We start from the raw sequence: 15,336 nt of genomic DNA, 5'->3' as shown, positions 1-15,336 counted from the left end.
CGAGTGTGTGGATACTCTGCTCTCAAGAGTTCCAGCCCTACAATGGCAAAGAAAAAAAAAAAAAGAAATACCCAAGTTTAGCAGTGAAAGAAAAAAGGAATGGATGTACTGGTTAACTTTCGCATTATTGAGATTTGTGTGTGTGTGTGTATGTGTGTGTGTGTGTGTGTGTGTGTGTGTGTGTGTGTGTGTGTGTGTGCGCGTACATGCGTGCAAGTAAGTGTGTGTGCGCGCGCGCTCGAGCACTTGTGTGCGGGCGTGTGTGCGCGCGCGTCTCAGCTGTCTTCACTAACTTTCCCCGACAAACTAAACATTATTTCACCATTTCTAACAAGACAACCTGCACATTTTAACATTAAACCCTTCCCGTTCCTACACTCATGACTGACCGTCAAATGAAGCAAGTCTGCGGGGAGAAGTGAGGGACAGGACGCGTAACTCACGGGAGGACTCTGCATGGTACGAGAGAACGTCTTGGTCATGTCATCACTGCTCACTGACGATGCTTGATGCTCGTCTGGCCTGACAAGCCAGCCAGCCACAGCAGGCTTGAAAACAAACACGTCTTTCTGACCACAGAGTCCTAAGAATGGAGAGGGGTTACTCCAGTGGAGGCAAGTGAGGCTGTGCTAATAAGCTCCCGCGGTTCCCGGTACTGGATGCTCCCGGCCGGTTTGTTTACATCGCAACAAGGACGACACCTCTTAGGTCTTGTGATGCTGTCGACGCCTTCCCTTGGTCTTCTCACGCACATACACTTCCTTGCGATCGTCTCCTACCCTACCCTGAAGCTCTCACACTCTCAAAACAACTGTTTCTGCACATTCATCTTCACACACCTGCTGTTCGTCTTGCACTGAGCGGATGCTGCCTCTGTCAGGGGGGATTATGGGTTCGGCTGGGGCTACACCACCTTACGCTTTGGTGAATCCCCTGCCGGAGGGTTTCCCCTCGCTGGTTAGCTGAAGCAGGTAGGTGTGTGTAAGGAATAGGGACACTTGCACGAGGGAGCGAGGTGTGGTGTCTCCAGGAGGCGGCGTCACGACACACCTCCACCTCCCTCCTCACAGCTGTGATCAATACTGCAGTCAGCTCTCGCAGGCCTCCCTCCCTCTCTCCTTCCCTCCACATCCCTCCTATCCTCCTTCCTACCAATGCCCTCAACCCCACCGTTCCCTTCCTCCGCTTCCCCCACACTCTCCCTATCTCCTCACTTCACCACCTTCTCTCCCTTGACCGTTCCGTTTACTTCTCGTACCGCCTCATGATAAAGATTAGCTAGACCTCACTCACGTCGCTCGCTTTCCTCTTTATCTTCTTGTCTCTGCCTCTTTCTTCGATGTCTCACGAGTCCTTATTCACCCTCCCTCCTCTCCTCCTCCTCCTTCTCATAATGGCGGTTTTTCTGTCGTCTTCGTCATGATTCCCCTCACCACCATTCATTTCTTACTTCGCTCGTTATACATTCCTCACGTAGACTTTATACTGCCTTGGTAAAGTAGTAATTTTAAATCTAGTACTTTTAGATCTAATTGCATGTTCTCATCGCACGAGTGAAATGAATGAATTTATTTGCGAAAACCTAATGATGAGCTCAGAGTGGCGAGCAATCAAACCAAGATTACTAGGTCGGGAACCACTAAGCTGAGGACCAGGCACGTGATCCTCTTGGAAGGGACGTATGCTAAGCTGCAGCGTTGTCCCGGAGATTAATGGTGTATCCTTGGCCTTTACAGCTTATAGGGCAAATTTAAAGTTCAGGGAAAGGGCAAGTGTGGGATTAGATAGCATTCTTTATCTTACTTGTTGCGGGAAGGTTCGTGTGCAGAAGGAAAAAAAATAAATAGGCTTTAAAGGAGAAGTTAATTATATATATATATATATATATATATATATATATATATATATATATATATATATATATATATATATATATATATATATATATATATATATATATATATATATAGAATGTACCTTATCACGGCTTTCGTAACTTTCTACTGTTTCTATGAGTAATTCACAATTTAATATGTAGATAATTTTTTTCGTTCCCCACGCAGTGAGTAGCGGGGAGTGCGTGTTGTTGTGTTTGTTTAGATGTATACCGTATGTTCATGTACGAAATTTATATGTGTATACTGGAATAGATAGATAAATTGTATTAGTGTGTACATAAACAGCTCGCATTTCTGGTAACCACTTTCTGTCTTTTTTAGGTCACTGGGGCCAGCTGATGCATCAGCTTTGTTTGTTTGCATCCTGTTTGTTACTATCTCTTACGTTTCTTTTTTTTTCGTTTTTTTTTTTATTGTACTCGTACGTGTAAAAGATGTCAACAAAACGACACAAAAATGGGAAAGGAGGAAGTCGGTATAGTATTTTCCTTCCCCCCCTCCTCAAAAATATAAAAAGATGAATAAATAAATACATAAATAAGATAGGGAAATTAATAAATATTTGAATATTTAAAAAGTTAAACGTGAAATAAAAAAAATCCTTATCGAAATGCAGTTTAGTTCCAGAGATGCCTTAACACTCCCGTCGTGAAATAGTTCAGGTCAAGTCATAGGAAGAAGAAAAAAACATATGCGGGCAGAGAATTCCAGAGTTTACCAATGAAAAAAGATGAAAGAGTGAAGATACTGAATAATTCTCACGTTAGGACAACTCAGGAGTAAAAGTAAGTGGAAAGTATCGTTCTATGAGTATGGAAGAGAAGGCATACGATTGGCAAATTAAGATGAGTTGGCAACTTAAGATGAGCAGTAATCATGGATGTCATAGTAGAAGAAAGCAAGAAATGCAACAATGTGGCGGAATCTGAAATTGAAGGCAGTTATTTTGAGGACAGGAGTTGATGAAACGGAAGGTTTGGACTCCTTGCTGGTTAGTAAGGGCAATGCTCGACTTAAAAAGTGATAAAAGTGCTTTTGGCTCAACTTTATCAAATTGGAGCTGGGACAGGATGAAATAAATGTATCCTCAGGGAAATGACTAGTGTGCCACACGTTTGGAAATTTATTTTTTTAAAAGCCACAGTAGCAGTTTTTTTCACATTTAAGGGGGTTTGGTTAGTGTGCTGAGGCTTCCACTAGGATTCGGTGTTTGAAAAAGGTTAGGAACTAATGCTCTTCTCTCTCTCTCTCTCTCTCTCTCTCTCTCTCTCTCTCTCTCTCTCTCTCTCTCTCTCTCTCTCTCTCTCTCTCTCTCTCTCTCTCTCTCTCTCTCTCTGTTACCTTTACTATATTGATAATTAATTATTCAGCTTACATTGAGTCCATGTTTATATGTCACATATCTCCAAAAATTTTCAATTTGTGATATCTTATAGGCCACTTAATTCTAATCCATATGTATTTTATATCTTTGCAAAACATTATTGAAGAAATAGATGGAGAAAAAGTAAGATGTTCTTTGATGGGAGGACTTCAATATGAAGATATGATAACAATGTACTTGCATTCACCAACTTGTTCTATTCTTGCAACTTTTGTCCAACCATAATCAAGCCAACCAGAGTAACTAATGTTTCTTAATTGCAACCTTAATTGATAATATATGGACAAACAACTTGTATGAAGTCAGCGGGATTTATTATGTCTCCATCAGTGATAAATTTCCTGTCTTTAATATTTTTTATCTAATTGTGTTTTTTTTTTTTTTTTTCCTATCTTAAAATTGTAACAACCAAACGAGTCTGTGGTGACTCATCTATTGATCCTTTCAAGGCTGATTTACATGACTACATTTGGTGTCCAGAAGTGTCTGATACTGACGTTGAGGAAAGTTTTAATGCATACATGAATTTCCTTATGTGTTTATACAATTAACATTTACAAAAAAAAAATTAAATATTCACAAAGAACACAGCGGCAGGCCTTATAAAACACGAGCTATAACAACATCTATAAAAATGGTAACAAAATACAAAAGCTTCACGCCAAGTGGTCGTTCACTATAGAATTTTTTTCAAACAATATAAAAATACACTTAAGTAATAAGAACTGCTAAGAACAGTTATCATGAATTGAGATTTCTAACTCACACTGATGATCCATGGAAATCATGGATCACAATGTATTTGTTACTAAAAAAATAATAGAAATAAAAGTGGCAAAATCTATCTAATTTGGAAACAAGCACTTGCATAATAACACAGAAATTGCACTAGTTTTTAATGAATAGTTGTACAATATTGTAAACACCAAATAGTCATCTCTGGCTGCATTTACTTGGTATTTACCCGAACCTGCTCTATTTTCATTTTTCTTCGATCAACAACACCTTCTGAGGTCAAATCCCTCATCAGCAACCTAAAATCATTGTCATCTGGTCATAATGACAGCAACATCAATATTATATATATATATATATATATATATATATATATATATATATATATATATATATATATATATATATATATATATATATATATATATATATATATATATATATATATATATATATATATATATATATATATATATATATATATATATATATATATTTTTTTTTTTTTTTTTTTTTTTTTTTTATGTAGGAGGGACACTGGCCAAGGACAACAAAAATCCAATAAAAAAAAAAAGTACCCACTGAAATACGTCCCATAAAAGGGTCCAAAGCGGTAGTCAAAAATTGAAGGATAAGTGTCTTGAAACCTCCTCTTGAAGGAATTCAAGTCATAGGAATGTGGAAATACAGAAGCAGAGTTTACCAGAGAAAGGGGTGAATGACTGAGAATACTGGTTAACTCTTGCGTTAGAGAGGTGGACGGAATAGGGGTGAGAGAAAGAAGAAAGTCTTGTGCAGCGAGGCCGCGGGAGGAGGGAAGGCATGCAGTTAGCAAGATCAGAAGAGCAGTTAGCATGAAAATAGCGGTAGAAGACAGCTAGATATGCAACATTGCGGCGATGAGAGAGAGGTTAAAGAGAGTCAGTTAGAGGAGAGGAGTTCATGAGACGAAAAGCTTTTGATTCCATCCTGTCTAGAAGAGCAGTATGAGTGGAACCCCCCCAGACATGTGAAGCATACTCCGTACATGGAGGGATAAGGCCCTTGCACAGAGTTAGAAGCTGGGGGGGGGTGAGAAAAACTGGCGGAGACGTCTCAGAACGCCTAAATTCATAAAAGCTGTTTTTGCTAGAGATGAGATGTGAAGTTTCCGGTTCAGATTATAAGTAAAGGACAGATCGAGAATGTTCAGTGTAGAAGAGGGGGACAGTTGAGTGTCATTGAAGAAGAGGGAATAGTTGTTAGGAAGGTTGTGTCGAGTTGATACATGGAGGAATTGAGTTTTTGAGGCATTGAACAACACCAAGTTTGCTCTGCCCCAATCAGAAATTTTAGAAAGATCAGAAGTCAAGCGTTCTGTGGTTTCCCTGCGTGAAATGTTTACTTCCTGAAGGGTTGGACGTCTATGAAAAGACGTGGAAAAGTGCAGGGTGGTATCATCAGCGTAGGAGTGGATAGGACAAGAAGTTTGGTTTAGAAGATCATTAATGAATAATAAGAAGAGAGTGGGAGACAGGACAGAACCCTGAGGAACACCACTGTTAATAGATTTAGGAGAAGAACAGTGACCATCTACCACAGCAGCAATAGAACGGTCAGAAAGGAAACTTGAGATGAAGTTACAGAGAGAAGGATAGAAGCCGTAGGAGGGTAGTTTGGAAATCAAAGCTTTGTGCCAGACTCTATCAAAAGCTTTTGATATGTCCAAGGTAACAGCAAAAGTTTCACCAAAATCTCTAAAAGAGGATGACCAAGACTCAGTAAGGAAAGCCAGAAGATCACCAGTAGAGCGGCCTTGACGGAACCCATACTGGCGATCAGATAGAAGGTTGTGAAGCGATAGATGTTTAAGAATCTTCCTGTTGAGGATAGATTCAAAAACTTTAGATAGGCAGGAAATTAAAGCAATAGGACGGTAGTTTGAGGGATTAGAACGGTCACCCTTTTTAGGAACAGGCTGAATGTAGGCAAACTTCCAGCAAGAAGGAAAGGTAGATGTTGACAGACAGAGCTGAAAGAGTTTGACTAGGCAAGGTGCAAGCACGGAGGCACAGTTTCAGAGAACAATAGGAGGGACCCCATCAGCTCCATAAGCCTTCCGAAGATTTAGGTCAGCGAGGGCATGGAAAACATCATTACGAAGAATTTTAATAGGTAGCATGAAGTAGTCAGAGGGTGGAGGAGAGGGAGTAACAAGGCCAAAATCGTCCAAGGTAGAGTTTTTAGCAAGGGTTTGAGCGATGAGTTCAGCTTTAGAAATAGATGTGATAGCAGTGGTGACATCTGGTTGAAATAAAGGAGGGAAAGAAGAAGACGCAAAGTTATTGGAGATATTTTTTGGCTAGATGCCAGAAGTCACGAGGGGAGTTAGATCTTGAAAGGTTTTGACATTTTCTGTTAATGAAGGAGTTTTTGGCTAGTTGGAGAACAGACTTGGCATGGTTCCAGGCAGAAATATAAAGTGCATGAGAGTCTGGTGATGGAAGGCTTAAGTACCTTTTGTGGGCCACCTCTCTATCATGTATAGCACGAGAATATGCTGTGTTAAACCAAGGTTTGGAAGGTTTAGGTCGAGAAAAAGAGTGAGGAATGTACGCCTCCATGCCAGACACTATCACCTCTGTTATGCGTCCAGCACACAAAGACGGGTCTTTGACACGAAAGCAGTAGTCATTCCAAGGAAAATCAGCAAAATACCTCCTCAGGTCCCCTCAACTAGCAGAGGCAAAACGCCAGAAGCACCTTCACTTAGGGGGATCCTGAGGAGGGATTGGAGCGATAGGACAAGATACTCGTACAGATATGAGATTGTGATCGGAGGAGCCCAACGGAGAAGAAAGGGTGACAGCATAAGCAGAAGCATTAGAGGTCAGGAAAAGGTCAAGAATGTTGGGCGTATCTCCAAGATGGTCAAGAATACGAGTAGGGTGTTGCACGAATTGCTCTGGGTCATGGAGGATAGCAAAGTTGTAGGCTAGTTCACCAGGATGGTCAGTGAAGGGAGAGGAAAGCCAAAGCTGGTGGTGAACATTGAAGTCTCCAAGAATGGAGATCTCTGCAAAAGGGAAGAGGGTCAGAATGTGCTCGACTTTGGAAGTTAAGTTGTCAAAGAATTTCTTATAGTCAGAGGAGTTAGGTGAGAGCTATACAGCACAGATAAATTTAGTTTGAGAGTGACTCTGTAGTCGTAGCCAGATGGTGGAAAACTCGGAAGATTCAAGAGCGTGGGCACGAAAGCAGGTTAAGTCATTGCCCACATAAACGCAACATCCAGCTTTGGATCGAAAATGAGGATAGAGAAAGTAGGAGAGAAGAGAAAAGGGGCTACTTTCAGTTGCCTCAGACACCTGAGTTTCAGTGAGGAAAAGAAGATGAGGTTTAGAAGAGGAGAGGTGGTGTTCTACAGATTGAAAATTAGATCTTAGACCGCGAATGTTGCAGAAATTAATGAAGAAAAAATTGAGGGGAGTGTCAAGGAACTTAGGGTCGTCGACAGAAAGGCAGTCCGACCTGGAGACATTTATGGTCCCCTCCCCAGATGGGGACTCCGAGGCTGGTGTAGGAATCGCCATGATAATTTTGAAATTTTTGAGTGAAGGGTGTGTGTGTGTGTTATTAGGTGCTTGTAGTTTTGTGTGGAGGAAGAGAGTTGTCTTTAGATGGCAGGCTGTGACTGTCCCCTTGTATTGTGAGACACAAAGGGAAACGTTCAGTGAGGTCACAGCTGGATTTAATGATAAGTTCACAGCACCCCCCTAAACAGTGCTCTAGACCTCACTGGGAGTAATTATCGTTGCGGCAGGTGTCTACTGCCTCTTATATATGAAATTTCTCCCTTGTATATATCATTAACAGCTCCTTCAGAGATGGCTTCTTTCCTCATCATCTCCAGATTACCCATGTAATATCAATATTCAAATAAGGGGTGAAATCTCTTCATACAAATTATAGGCCAATATATATATTACCTTGTTTTAGCAAAATCTTTGAAAAGGCTAATGTATGTCTACTTATGGATTATACTTCGCAATTTACGCTTCCATCTAGAAATCTATATGGTTTTCGATCAAGGTACTCCTGTAAGTTAGCTTTCCAATATCTTTGTAACAGTATATATATATATATATATATATATATATATATATATATATATATATATATATATATATATATATATATATATATATATATATATATATATATATATTAGGCTACGCAACAACGAATATTATTCATTCCAATGTAGCGTTCGTTATGGCAAATATGCATTATGTAAAAAAAATTCATTGCTTCCAGGGAACCAGAAAATAACAAGAAATCCTCAATTTTCGAAAAAAAAAATACATAAAATTAGCACATTTGCGCTACTCCATTTCAGATAACACAACAAATGTATACAGTTCCCTCCCGGGTTTTCTGCCCAGCCCTAAATTCTTACCATCCCGAGTTTCGTGCTGCTTTGATAAGTATAGGTCATATTTATCTACTGTCGGCGTCTCTCTCTCTCTCTCTCTCTCTCTCTCTCTCTCTCTCTCTCTCTAAGTAAGAATAATCGTAAGAATTGCTAAATAGAATGAGACTGATCGAAAATGAAAATGGAATTACATATACGAGAAAGAGTGAGAAAGGATGAAGCGAAAATGACATAAAATGATTGAGGGGGAGTAAGAGAGCGAGGTATCACTACCTTGTTTCTTATCTCTGATAGATAAGGGGGAGGGAAGACGACAGGGAGGGAGGTTTGAAACAAAACGAAAGAAAGGAGAGGAAAGAAAAAAAAAGGAAGGAAGGGACAGGTGACGGATAGGTGAGCAGCGGCTCACACAGCTAGTGAGTTGGTCTTGAAAGTTTGTTTGTTATTCCAATTTTTTTTTTTTTATTTCAATGCTCACATAAGTGGCGAGTTGTTTATGCCAGTTTTCATTTGTTATTACGATTGAATTTTTATTAAATTTTCAGTGCTCACACAAGTGGCAAGTTCGTTATGCCACCCAAACTTGTGATGATAGTGCTTTTCTCATGCCACCGTTCCACACACACATATCCTGTGTTGTCAGAGTTCAAAATACTGAAGTTAAATTATATATATATATATATATATATATATATATATATATATATATATATATATATATATATATATATATATATATATATATATATATATATATATATATATATATATATATATATATATATATATATATATATATATATATATATATATATATATATATATATATATATATATATATATATATATATATATATATATATATATATATATATATATATATATATATATATATTCTCATTTTCAATCCAAAGCTGGATGTTGCGTCTATGTGTGCAACGACTTACCCTGCTCTCGTGCCCACGCTCTTCAATCTTCCAAGTTTTTCACCATCTGACTACGACTACAGAGTCACACTCAAACTAAATTTATCTGTGCTGTATACCTCTCACCTAACTCCTCTGACTATAAGACATGCTTTGACTAATTTACTTCCAAAGTGTAGCACATTCTCTCTTCCCTTTTGCAGAGATCTCCATTCTTGGAGACTTCAATGTTCACCACCAGCTTTGGCTTTCCTCTCCCTTCACTGACCATCCTGATAAACTAGCCTTTAACTTTGCTATCCACCACGACCTAGAGCAATTGGTGCAACACCCTACTCGTATTCTTGACCGTCTTGGAGATACGCCCAACATTGTTGGCCTTTTTCTAACCTCTAATCCTTCTGCTTATGCTGTTACACTCTCTTCTCCGTTGGGCTCCTCCGATCACAATCTCATATCTGTATCTTGATTTATTGCTCCAGTCCCCTCCTCAGGATCCCCCTGAACAGAGGCGTCTCTGGCGTTTCGCCTCTGCTAGCTGGGAGGACTTGAGGTATTTTGCTGATTTTCCTTGGAATGACTACTGCTTCCGTGTCAGACAACTGTCTCTGTGTGCTGAACGCAAAATAGAGGTGATTGTGTCTAGCACGGAGGCGTACATTCCTCACTCTTTTTCTCGACCTAAGCCTTTCAAACCTTGGTTTAATTCATCCTGTTGTCGTGCTATACATGATAGAGAGGTATCCCAGAAAAGGTACTTGAGCATTCCATTACCAGAATATCATGCGCTTTATATTTCTACCCGGAACTATGCCAAATCTGTTCTCCAACTAGCCAAAAGCTCTTTCATTAATAGAAAGTGTCAAAACCTTTCAAGATCTAATTCCCCTCATGACTTCTGGGACCGAACCAAAAACATCTCCAATAACTTTGCTTCTTCTTTCCCTCCTTTATTTCAACCAAATGGCACCACAGCTATCGTATCTATCTCTAAAGCCGAATTCTTCGCTCAAACCTTTGCTAAAAACTCTACCTTGGATTATTCCAATACTTGTGTTGTTATTGTTTTGATCAGTAATGGCTGCGAGCGTTCTTTTTACCCCGAGCGAATCCACATCAGATCCAGATCCAGATCCAGATCAATGATCTAGAGCTGATCAGTGCTATAAATAGAAGGCGCCTTTTAGATTGGAAAAAAAAAAAAAAAAAACGTAAGCAAGTTCATGAAAAAAAAAAAAAAAAAGTTTCCTAAGACCCTCGCTTTTCGTGGGATGCCTCTCAGTTCTCAAGGGTAAAGAGCGTCATCTTCATGTTAAGAATGCTTCTCCTTCTTTTGAAACTTCATTATTCAAACATTTTCCTGTCCTCGAGGATCCCTTCTTTTTCCTTCTCTAATGGCGTCAAATGGCTCATAAAGACTGACTTGCAATACGAAACTCGGTCAAGGAGATAGTAAGTATTCAAAGAGATTAATTAATGCAGCCAATGACGTGGCAAATTATTTATCACGTCATTGACTGCTATAAGCTCATCGCAGTCTTGAGACTTACAAGCTGGACTAGTGACCGCCAGCTACACCCTTCCAAACACTAAAATTAATTCAGTTTGATTCTTGTGTGTAAACTTTGGCCTTTCACATTCCAAGCACCCATTATTCTTGCTCAAGGCTAAGGAACGGTTACAATACGCTACTTAGTGTGAAAAAAATTTCCAGCCTGAATGAGAACGATCTTTAACTTTCAGTGATAGGGGAAGACATAATCACACACTTTCTACAGATGCAGTGTCTTGTGTTCGCTCTCCAGCCTTCTGAATAAGCACACAAAGATGTTGTTCCGCTAACTGATATCGGGTGGTAAAAGATTATTTTCTTGTGGGTGTGTGTGTGTGTGTGTGTGTGTGTGTGAAAGAGAGATATTGATATATTTCATTAGCTATTAAGAAATACATAACAATAGTAAATATTGATGGCGTTTAGGTGGCTGGTCTGCTGAGCTGAAGTCTGCAACAGACCTTTAGCTAATTACCAAGGCCAACAGTCCTATAATACAAGTTTCCTTAGCAATACAAAATTATTTATATACAGATTAATCAAAATGACAAAATATGAAGCACTTTATTCATGACTAAACAAAATTTGTACGCCATTTGTGCAGTAGTTACATGAAGTATATATATAGAAAGAAAGAGAGGAAAAAAATGAAAGAAAGAAAAAAGTTATATATATATATATATATATATATATATATATATATATATATATATATATATATATATATATATATATATATATATATATATATATATATATATATATATATATATATATATATATATATATATATATATATATATATATGTATGTAGGAGGGACACCGGCCAAAGGCAAAAAAAAAAAAAAGGCCACTGAGATGCCAGTCCCCAAGTACAGTCCAGAGCAGTAATTACAAGAGAAGGATAAGTGTCTTGAAACCTCCCTCTTGAAGCAATTCAAGTCATAGGAAGGTGGAAATACAGGAGCAGGCAGGAAGTTTCAGAGTTAAACAGAGAAAGGGATGAATGACTGAAAATACTGATTAACTCTTGCATTAGAGAGGTGGACATAATAGGGGTGAGATGAAAGTCTTGTGCAGCGAGGCCGCGGAAGGAGGGGAGGCATGCAGTTAGCAAGATCAGAAGAGCAATTAGCATAAAAATAGCGGTAGAAGACAGCTAGAAATGCAACATTGCGGCGGTGAGAGAGAGGCTGAAGACAGTCATTTAGAGAAGAGGAGTTGATGAGACGAAAAGCTTTTGATTCCACCCTGTCTAGAAGAGCAGTATGAGTGGAACCCCTCCAGACATGTGAAGCATACTCCATACATGGACGGATAAGGCCCTTGTACAAAGTTAGCAGCTGGGAGGGTGAGAAAAACTGGCGGAGACGTCTCAGAACGCCTAACTTCATAGAAGCTGTTTTTGCTAGAGATGAGATGTGAAGTTTCCAGTTCAGATTATAAGTAAAGGACAGACCGAGAATGTTCAGTGTAGAAGAGGGGGACAGTTAAGTGTCATTGAAGAAGAGGGGGTAGTTGTCTGGAAGGTTGTGTCGAGTTGATACATGGAGGAATTGAGTTTTTGAGGCATTGAACAATACCAGGTTTGCTCTGCCCCAATCAGAAATTTTAGAAAGATCAGAAGTCAAGCGTTCTGTGGCTTCCCTGCATGAAATGTTTACCTCCTGAAGGGTTGGACGTCTATGAAAAGACTTGGAAAAGTGCAGGGTGGTATCATCAGCGTAGGAGTGGATAGGACAAGAAGTTTGGTTTAAAAGATCATTAATGAATAATAAGAAGAGAGTGGGAGACAGGACAGAACCCTGAGGAACACCACTGTTAATAGATTTAGGAGAAGAACAGTGACCGTCTACCACAGCAGCAATAGAACGGTCAGAAAGGAAACTTGAGATGAAGTTACAGAGAGAAGGATAGAAGCCGTAGGAGGGTAGTTTGGAAATCAAAGCTTTGTGCCAGACTCTATCAAAAGCTTTCGATATGTCCAAGGCAACAGCAAAAGTTTCACCAAAATCTCTAAAAGAGGATGACCAAGACTCAATAAAGAAAGCCAGAAGATCACCAGTAGAGCGGCCTTGACGGAACCCATACTGGCGATCAGATAGAAGGTTGTGAAGTGATAGATGTTTAAGAATCTTCCTGTTGAGGATAGATTCAAAAACTTTAGATAGGCAGGAAATTAAAGCAATAGGACGGTAGTTTGAGGGATTAGAAAGGTCACCCTTTTTAGGAACAGGTTGAATGTAGGCAAACTTCCAGCAAGAAGGAAAGGTAGATGTTGACAGACAGAGCTGAAAGGGTTTGACTAGGCAAGGTGCAAGCACGGAGGCACAGTTTCGGAGAACAATAGGAGGGAACCCATCAGTTCCATAAGCCTTCCGAGGGTTTAGGCCAGCGAGGGCATGGAAAACATCATTGCGAAGAATTTTAATACGTGGCATGAAGTAGTCAGAGGGTGGAGGAGAGGGAAGAACAAGCCCAGAATCGTCCAAGGTAGAGTTTTTAGCAAAGGTTTGAGCGAAGAGTTCAGCTTTAAAAATAAATGTGATAGCAGTGGTGCCATCTGGTTGAAACATAGGAGGGAAAGAAGAAGCAGCAATGTTATTGGAGATATTTTTGGCTAGATGCCAGAAGCCACAAGGGGAGTTAGATCTTGAAAGGTTTTGACACATTCTGTTAATGAAGGAGTTTTGGCTAGTTGGAGAACAGACTTGGCATGGTTCCAGACAGAAATATAAAGTGCATGAGATTCTGGTGATGAAAGGCTTAAGTACCTTTTGTGGGCCACCTCTCTATCATGTATAGCACGAGAACAAGCTGTGTTAAACCAAGGTTTAGAAGGTTTAGGACAAGAAAAAGAGTGAGGAATGTTTTTTTTTTTATATATATATATATATAAGAATGACACTGGCCAAGGGCAACAAAAATCAATAAAAAAAATGCCCACTGAAATGCCAGTCCCTTAAAAGGGTCAAGGCAGTGGTCAAAAATTGGTGGATAAGTGTCTTGAAACCTCCCTCTTGAAGGAATTCAAGTCATAGGAAGGTGGAAATACAGAAGCAGGCAGGGAGTTCCAGGGTTTACCAGAGAAAGGGATGAATGATTGAGAATACTGGTTAACTCTTGCATTAGAGAGGTGGACAGAATAGGGGTGAGAGAAAGAAGAAAGTCTTGTGCAGCGAGGCCGCGGAAGGAGTGGAGGCATGCAGTTAGCAAGATCAGAAGAGCAGTTAGCATGAAAATAGCGGTAGAAGACAGCAACATTGCGACATTGTGGCGGTGAGAGAGAGGCTGAAGACAGTCAGTTAGAGGAGAGGAGTAGATGAGACGAAAAGCTTTTGATTCCACCCTGTCTAGAAGAGCAGTATGAGTGGAACCCCCCAGACATGTGAAGCATACTCCATACATGGAGGGATAAGGCCCTTGTACAGAGTTAGCAGCTGGGAGGGTGAGAAAAACTGGCGGAGACGTCTCAGAACACCTAACTTCATAGAAGCTGTTTTAGCTAGAGATGAGATGTGAAGTTTCCAGTTCAGATTATAAGTAAAGGACAGACCGAGGATGTTCAGTGTAGAAGAGGGGGACAGTTGAGTGTCATTGAAGAAGAGGGGATAGTTGTCTGGAAATTTGTGTCAAGTTGATACATGGAGGAATTGAGTTTTTGAGGCATTGAACAATACCAAGTTTGCACTGCCCCAATCAGAAATTTTAGAAAGATCAGAAGTCAGGCGTTCTGTGGCTTCCCTGCGTGCTATGTTTACCTCCTGAAGGGTTGGACGTCTATAAAAAGACGTGGAGAAGTGCAGGGTGGTATCATCAGCGTAGGAGTGGATAGGACAAGAAGTTTGGTTTAGAAGATCATTAATGAATAATAAGAAGAGAGTTGGTGACAGGACAGAGCCCTGAGGAACACCACTGTTAATAGATTTAGGAGAAGAACAGTGACCGTCTACCACAGCAGCAATAGAACGGTCAGAAAGGAAACTTGAGATGAAGTTACAGAGAGAAGGATAGAAACCGTAGGAGGGTAGTTTGGAAATCAAAGCTTTGTGCCAGACTCTATCAAAAGCTTTTGATATGTCCAAGGCAACAGCAAAAGTTTCACCAAAATCTCTAAAAGAGGATGACCAAGACTCAGTAAGGAAAGCCAGAAGATCACCAGTAGAGCGGCCTTGACGGAACCCATACTGGCGATCAGATAGAAGGTTGTGAAGTGATAGTTGTTTAAGAATCTTCCTGTTGAGGATAGACTCCAAAACTTTAGATAGGCAGGAAATTAAAGCAATAGGACGGTAGTTTGAGGGATTAGAAAGGTCACCCTTTTTAGGAACAGGGTGAATGTAGGCAAACTTCCAGCAAGAAGGAAAGGTAGATGTTGACAGACAGAGCTGAAAGAGTTTGACTAGGCAAGGTGCAAGCACGGAGG

The 15,336-nt window shown here is 39.9% G+C and overlaps 1 protein-coding gene across 5 annotated transcripts in view; it reads right to left on the bottom strand.

Annotated features, from left to right (window-relative positions):
- Positions 1-1,426, bottom strand: part of LOC135112892 (receptor-type tyrosine-protein phosphatase T-like) — a 19,437-nt gene extending 18,011 nt beyond the window's left edge. For 2 of the 5 annotated variants that reach the window (XM_064027846.1, XM_064027850.1), the window contains exon 1: positions 444-1,425. The gene's annotated coding sequence lies outside the window, so the exon portion shown is untranslated. Of the gene's footprint in view, positions 1-443 lie in introns of all 5 variants that reach the window. The other 3 variants (XM_064027841.1, XM_064027856.1, XM_064027863.1) reach the window with 2 other exon arrangements.
- Between the last annotated feature and the right edge of the window lie 13,910 nt (positions 1,427-15,336).

The sequence above is a fragment of the Scylla paramamosain genome, chromosome 2 (assembly GCF_035594125.1).
Source record: "Scylla paramamosain isolate STU-SP2022 chromosome 2, ASM3559412v1, whole genome shotgun sequence".
In the NCBI taxonomy this organism is placed as follows: Eukaryota; Metazoa; Arthropoda; class Malacostraca; order Decapoda; family Portunidae; genus Scylla; species Scylla paramamosain.
Note: the sequence above shows the minus strand (reverse complement) of the source record. Positions and strands in the feature narration are given on the sequence as shown.